Source organism: Pongo abelii, chromosome 4 (assembly GCF_028885655.2).
Source record: "Pongo abelii isolate AG06213 chromosome 4, NHGRI_mPonAbe1-v2.0_pri, whole genome shotgun sequence".
Classification (NCBI taxonomy): Eukaryota; Metazoa; Chordata; class Mammalia; order Primates; family Hominidae; genus Pongo; species Pongo abelii.
In genome coordinates, this window is record NC_071989.2 from 18,382,319 (window position 1) to 18,389,312 (window position 6,994).

General features: G+C 35.0%; 1 pseudogene; it reads left to right on the top strand.

The window, feature by feature from the left end:
• The first annotated feature begins 5,308 nt into the window (after positions 1-5,308).
• Positions 5,309-5,729, top strand: LOC100937842 (large ribosomal subunit protein eL42-like; annotated as a pseudogene).
• The last annotated feature ends 1,265 nt before the right edge of the window (positions 5,730-6,994 follow it).

A 6,994-nucleotide genomic window follows, 5' to 3' on the forward strand; every position in this document is an offset into this window, starting at 1 on the left:
ATGGTTTGATATGACTGACTCTTAAAACCATCACTCAGGAACATTTTTAAATTACCTTGATTTATTGGCAAGATAACCTTTGTTTTTCTACTCAATTAACTTTTTATGATTTTTATATTAGAATATTCTAAAATTCTTATTCTGTAGAGCTTGATTTTTCTCTTGTTAAGTATATGTTAGTATATGAACTCGATAACACATATGTAAATTAATTATTGTATAAAAAATAACAGTAAAACAACGTAAAATAGTTTTTTTTTCTTTTAGAGACTAGACAAATTACATGTGTTCTATAAATACCCAACCCAGAACTGTACACACGCATACAATGAGCAAAATTAAAATTAGGTCTTAAAAGTTTCATAGTCAACATGAGAACCAAATGTTTTCTTCTGATAAAGGAAAATAATACCAATGTCAGTTGCACAATAGAGGAACTAGCATGGAGATCAGATTTCATCTCAATATGCAGTTTTATAAATATCTGTTTTGGCTCATATGATATTGTAGTCATATTAAGTTTCCTCCTCATTTTAGTGACCTTGATATAGAAATATATATATACATTTAAATATCAAATCACCTCTTAGGCATGCATGATCACATTGTAATGCTATAGATAAGACCCACTGGTCATTACTTTGCTTCCTAAAGATTTTTCTAGATTGGCAGTTAGCTGTCTAATAGATGATTCCAGGAAAGAACAAAGCCAGTCTAATTATTCAAGAAGTTACTTTTGTACCAGAACTGTTGTAGATGGACTGTAATTTTTTGTAGAAAGTTTAGGACTTAATTACCAGACATTCCTACTCAAAGATATTTGAAATCAATTTTTCCCTAAATATCTTTTGATTGCAAAACTATTTACTATTTAGAATCCTGAAATGTTGATATTTATAATAAAGAGATAATTTAAATATAGAAATACCTTCAAGAATAACATACGACCACATTGCTTTTTTCTTGTAGATGAGCAGTTGCATTTTGTTAGATATTAAAATTAAGATTGCAGTGTGTTTTCCCTGGAAATCAATATATCTGCTGTAGATGTGTATTACAATATTACAGTCATAAAATATAATAATTAAAATTGTGAGGTTTTTCTGGAATGGTGGCTTTTCCTCTGGATATTTAGTATTACTTGAAATAGCATAATCCCCTTTTAAACTATTAAGGTTTAGTTTAAACTCATTTAGCTGAATGAGATATTAGACTACTAAGTATCATTAAGAAAATAAATTAACACTATCCGGAGACAAGTGTTTATAGTTTCTGAGTAATGTATAACTTTTTTTTTTTTTAAGAGACAGAGTCTTGCTCTGTCTCCCAGGCTGGAGTGCAGTGGCGCGAACTCTGCTCGCTGCAAACTCCGCCTCCGGGTTCACGCCGTTCTCCTGCCTCAGCCTCCCGAGTAGCTGGGACGACGGGCACCCCCCACCACACCCGGCTAATTTTTGTATTTTTAGGAGAGACAGGGTTTCACCATGTTAGCCAGGATGGTCTCCATCTCCTGACTTCGTGATCTGCCCACCTCGGCCTCCCAAAGTGCTGGGATTACAGGCGTGAGCCACCACACCCGGCCAGTAATATATAACTTTTAACAGAAACGAAAGAATTAATTTTCAAAGCATATTAAGACTTCCAAACTTACAGTGCCCATTTCAAAATTCAGTGTTATGGATAAGAACACTTGTTTTGTGGTTGCCCAGGCAGTTTAGAGTCTCACCCTCCTATTTCTTTAATGCCTGAAGTTCCTTCATACTTATTGTACAATCGCTTATATTTATTTAACTATTTATTTTCTTAGTTAATTATTTTTTCCTGTCTTGGAGAAAACTTGGGAGTGCCATATTGTGTTCATTTATGATTGCTCTTAAGTATGTGGCTTCAAAAATCTCTGTACTCCTTTCAAAAAAGAGATGTATTTCACAGAATTCCTGGGAGTCTTCTCTTATCAAAATCAGTGGTCGGGTTTCTCTTCAATATTTCAGCTAAATTGTGTGCAGGTACTTGTTCATTTAATTGACTTCAAAGGAAGTAATTATTGGATCTCATTATGGCCAATTACTCTTGTCCTTGGAGAGGTTTTAAAGGGGTCACAACTGAAGCAGACTCCAAGGTGAAGGTAAAGTCCTTCTTGCCTAGCCTTACCATGCATATATCAAAAAGTAGTGGCTCTAGATATGCTTGGGCATATCACACACACGAGCACACACACAAATACTTTGTTTTTTATTTTTATATTTATTTATTTATTTTATTTACTTATTTTTTTGAGACGGAGTCTTGCTCTGTCGCCCAGGCTGGACTGCAGTGGCGCGATCTTGTCTCACTGCAAGCTCCACCTCCTGGGGTCACGTCATTCTCCTGCCTCAGCCTCCCGAGTAGCTGGGACTACAGGCACCTGCCACCGCACCCGGCTAATTTTTTGTATTTTTAGCAGAGACGGGATTTCACCGTGTTAGCCAAGATGGTCTCGATCTCCTGACCTCATGATCCGCCCGCCTCGGCCTCCCAAAGTGCTGGGATTACAGGCGTGAGCCACCGCGCCCGGCCTTATTTTTATTTTTACAAATACTGTCACTACCTAAATCTCCTGTGGTGCTAGCTGAACACTATTCAGTGTACCTTTATATAAGCAATCATTGACTAGTAAAGTGTGATACTTTGGTTTTTAAACATGTACTTATCCTGTAATGTCTGCCTCATTTCTTATATTATGGCAACAAAGTCACAACTGGCAAGGAAATGAAATAATTTCTGATTTAGACAATTATACACAGTTGACCTTTGAACAATGTGAGGGTTAGGGTTGCCGACTCTCTGCACAGTTGAAAATTCATAACTTTCGACTCCTCAAAAAACTTTACTAATAGCCTATTGTTGACTGTAAGCCTTATTGGTAACATCAATAGTTGATTAACACATATTTTGTACGTTATATTATTATATACTATATTCATATAATATGCTAGAGAAAAGAAACTGTGATTAAGAAAATCATAAGGAAAAGAAAATATATGTACTACTTATTAAGTGGAAGTGGATCATCATAAAGGTCCTCATCCTGGTTGTCTCCACACTGAGTAGGCTGAGGAGGAGGAGGGAGGATGTGTTGGTTTTACTGTCTCAGTAGTCACAGAGGTTGAAGAAAATCTGCATATAAGTGGAACCGTGCAGTTCAAACCCATGTTGTTCAGTAGTCAACAGTATATGTTCTTTATATATGGTTGTGCAGGTTGTTCACTGCATAAGTGCACTAGGGCAGGGTGGCAAGTGGGAGCTGAAATTAATCCTGGACTCTGCTCTTCAAGCCATTTGACCTTATTAAAGCTGTGTCCTCCACAGGTAGGGCCACTTTTTTTGTAATTGCCCAGAGGTACAATTGGTTTACTGTAGCAACTGGGTTTGTGAAATTCATATAGTCACAGAAAATGTGATACTAAAATGTCCTGAGGCTATATCACTACCATATATTAAAAATATGCTGAGATTTACCCCTGAGGAACAACCTTAAATTTATTCAATCACACATGTATTACTGTTTTTCATCTACACGTTTTAAAATTTTAAGTAAAATATTTCATCTCTGTGCTTTAAGCTCCATTGCTTAGTTTGATTTTCATAAAAATGTCATAAGTATAAATATTAATGACTAGCTGTAAATCAAATAAATGAAACTGATGAACAGTGTGAAATACCCATGAGCCACTCATAAGAAATTATTAGTTTGTAACATGAAACTGCCATCTTTGTGGTTCATAATAGTCAAATATTATTGATTTCTTATGGCTCAATCTAATAAATGCTTTGTTAATGAAGCTCTTCCCTCAAAACAGTTCCCTCATCTGGCATCCCATCCTGTATCTCATGCCGCTTATTCAATTAAGGCGTAGTTCTAAACACACTTACTTTAAGGACCCCTTATTGGTACATATATTACTCTGTTTTTCATTTATTACTGCATTGATTTTTTCCCTTATTCAATAGTTATTTGTTGAATACCTACTCTTTAGCAGTCAAACACATACAAGTGGTTTATATGTTCATTGTTCTTAAGAAATGTTGGGGTTTCTTTTCATAGAATGTCATTGTTGGCTCTAAACCTTCTGTTCTAGCCTATGGAATTTTGAATGTAGGGCTTGGTCCATGTGTGGAAAATACTTAGTTTAGAATATTAAAGTGAAGAGCTGTAAGAAAGAGGAGGTGTCTTAGGGCTGATATAACAAAGTACCCTAGACGGAGTGACTTCAATAACACATAAAATCAAGTGGGGAGGTTTGAAATTATATCTTCAAAGATCTGATGTTTCTGGCTTTAGGCTCTAGCACTGGTATTTTTTTTATAAAGCTCCCAGGGTGTGCTAATGTACAATGCAGGTTTACACAAGCTTCTTTGGAGCAAAACCAGCACAGGCTGGAGGTCACCAGCTTTCACTCAGTAAAGACAGGGTAAATATTGAGGTCAGCTAGGAGTGCTTCCTTTTAACAGATGAAAACGGCTGATGAGACTCTGTTGTTGAAACAGTGGTAAAGGTTATTGTGCTGTGATTGGAACAAGGTTATTATGAAGAAAACCTGAGAAAGGTCCAAATATAAGAGAAGGCATATAGTAAAAGGTAAAATCAAATAAATTTAAACAATTATGGATATGCATCCATAGTGGGATAAAAAGGAATCTGTTTGACCATCACTTATTTTTAATTTGAAAGTTTATAAGTAAAGTTTCAATAATAGTTATGTTTTTATGGAGCAAGTGATTTAATTATTATTTTAGTGATTTAATACTTAGCCTGTTATCAGGAATTGTTGCTGCAATTGCATTTGCTAGTTCAGCGTGTTGGTAGGTCATTCACCTCTTTGGATCTCATCTTCTTAATCTGTAATATGGGAGAACACTACTTGAGCTGTTTCTATCACAATAAAGAAACACTCTCCTTAAACTAAAAGACCTGTGCAAAAGAGAAGTAGATCCTTTTTGACAATGCTAACTTTTTTTTTTTTTTGCAAGTGGGTGCATAGAGAATGCTAGTGTTTTCTAAAAGTCCTGAGATTTTTGAGATGCATATGTCATCCTATATTCCTGTTCTATTAATAGATGTGCCCTCTTAGTGATTATTTGACCTAATCATATTTGTAACTTTTAAAATATTTCCCTTTCCCATTCTAGTTTTGAAAATGGGCTCAAAATCTATTTAAATTCATTAGTTATGAAAAAGAGAGCTCTTTCTTCCCTTTCCTGTTAGGCGAGAGCTGCGGGAGGCAAGGGTCTCCGATGCCATTTCTCGTTCTCATCATGTAGACAAAACAGCCCTGCTGCAAAGATGGTCAACATACCTAAAACCTGAAGAACTTTCTGTAAGAAGTGTGGCAAGCATCAGCCTCACAAAGTGACACAGTATAAGAAGGGTAAGGATTCTTTGTATGCCCAGGGAAAGTGGCACTATGTTCGGAAGCAGAGTGGCTATGGTGGGCAGACAAAGCCAATTTTCTGGAAGAAGGCTAAGACCACAAAGAAGATTGTGCTAAGGCTGGAATGTGTTGAGCCTAACTGCAGATCCAAGAGGATGCTGGCCATTAAGAGATACAAGCATTTTGAACTGGGAGGAGACAAGAAGAGAAAGGGCCAAGTGATCCAGTTCTAAACTTTGGGATATTTTTCTTCTAATTTTGAAGAGAAAATGTTGAAGCCATAGAAAAATTACCTGAGGGAAAATAAATACAGTGATATTCTTATGCAAAAAAAATAGAGACTTCTTGTTATTATGACAAAAGAATTTATTAGGAGTCAAAAGATTTACGTTAGTGTCTTAATTTTGCTGGGTTCTTGTAGGAGGACCGTTGTCAAATTATCAGCTTCTCTGATGCTTATTTCTTAAATTTTCAAAGCAATGTGCCTGCATTAAGCAAACGAACACACCTCTTTAATTTCTGTGATTCTATGGTATATTGGTTTACAGTTTTATTTGTATCATATACCCATGAATATTATAAATTTCTTTTGTGCATAAACATTGAATCAAATCATTGAATGTGCACTTGTTTTCAATATATATCACAATATATGGTCATTTTCAATATATCACACATGTTATGAGTTATATTCAGAAAACTATATTAGATTTTATTCTTTCTCAAATTGTGTGATATAATTGACCAAAGGATAGTATTTTTCATATTTGAAGCACACTGATATAAAATCAATATTCTGTTCTGAGATGCTTGCAAGGTTATGGAATTCTCGTAAAATTTTACTTTTCTGTACTTAAATAGTGAAGAGTAAAATTTCAACAAATAAGTGTTTATCTCAATGTAATGAAATGCTGACTAAGCACAATAAAATGTTATTTAATGTCATTATAATTTGATATATATTGTAAAAGAATGTATATTTTGATTGCCAATCAAGTTTTAAAAGTTGTCTTTTATTAGAGACATTTTTTTATTTGAGATGCATTTTTTATTTGAGATGCATCTTTTGAGATGCATTTTTCACTTTAACTCATTTTAACATACTGTCTCCAAACAATGTTTTAGGACATACCTCTGATAGATAATTAAGACATAATTTTTGCTTTTAAGAACTTAAGAAATCAGAGGATAAAAGCATCAACCCAGATAATTATGATACAAAGCCAAATTTGATGCATCCTTTAAGGACAGTGCAAAGAATAAAGAAAAAAAAAAGCTTACTGGTTTCTAGAGGAGTTATCTATCCTTTCCACATTTCATTAGGATTTGATAAAGACACTTGTTTGCTGGCACATTTAAACCTCAAGATGATGGAGGACTAACCAGAGTGACGTAAATAAACCTTTTTTGGGGCACGTGGCCTTATTCTCCCCCTTCGTTTCTTGAGTTGTTTATATTTGAGCCTGATGTTTTTCCTATTGAAGTGAAAAACTAAAACAGGCTCAGCCTGGAGCAGAAGGCCCAACAGGCTGCTAAGTTTGCATTGGTTCTAAGTCAGGCTCTCTTTTTCCAACAGAGATGGT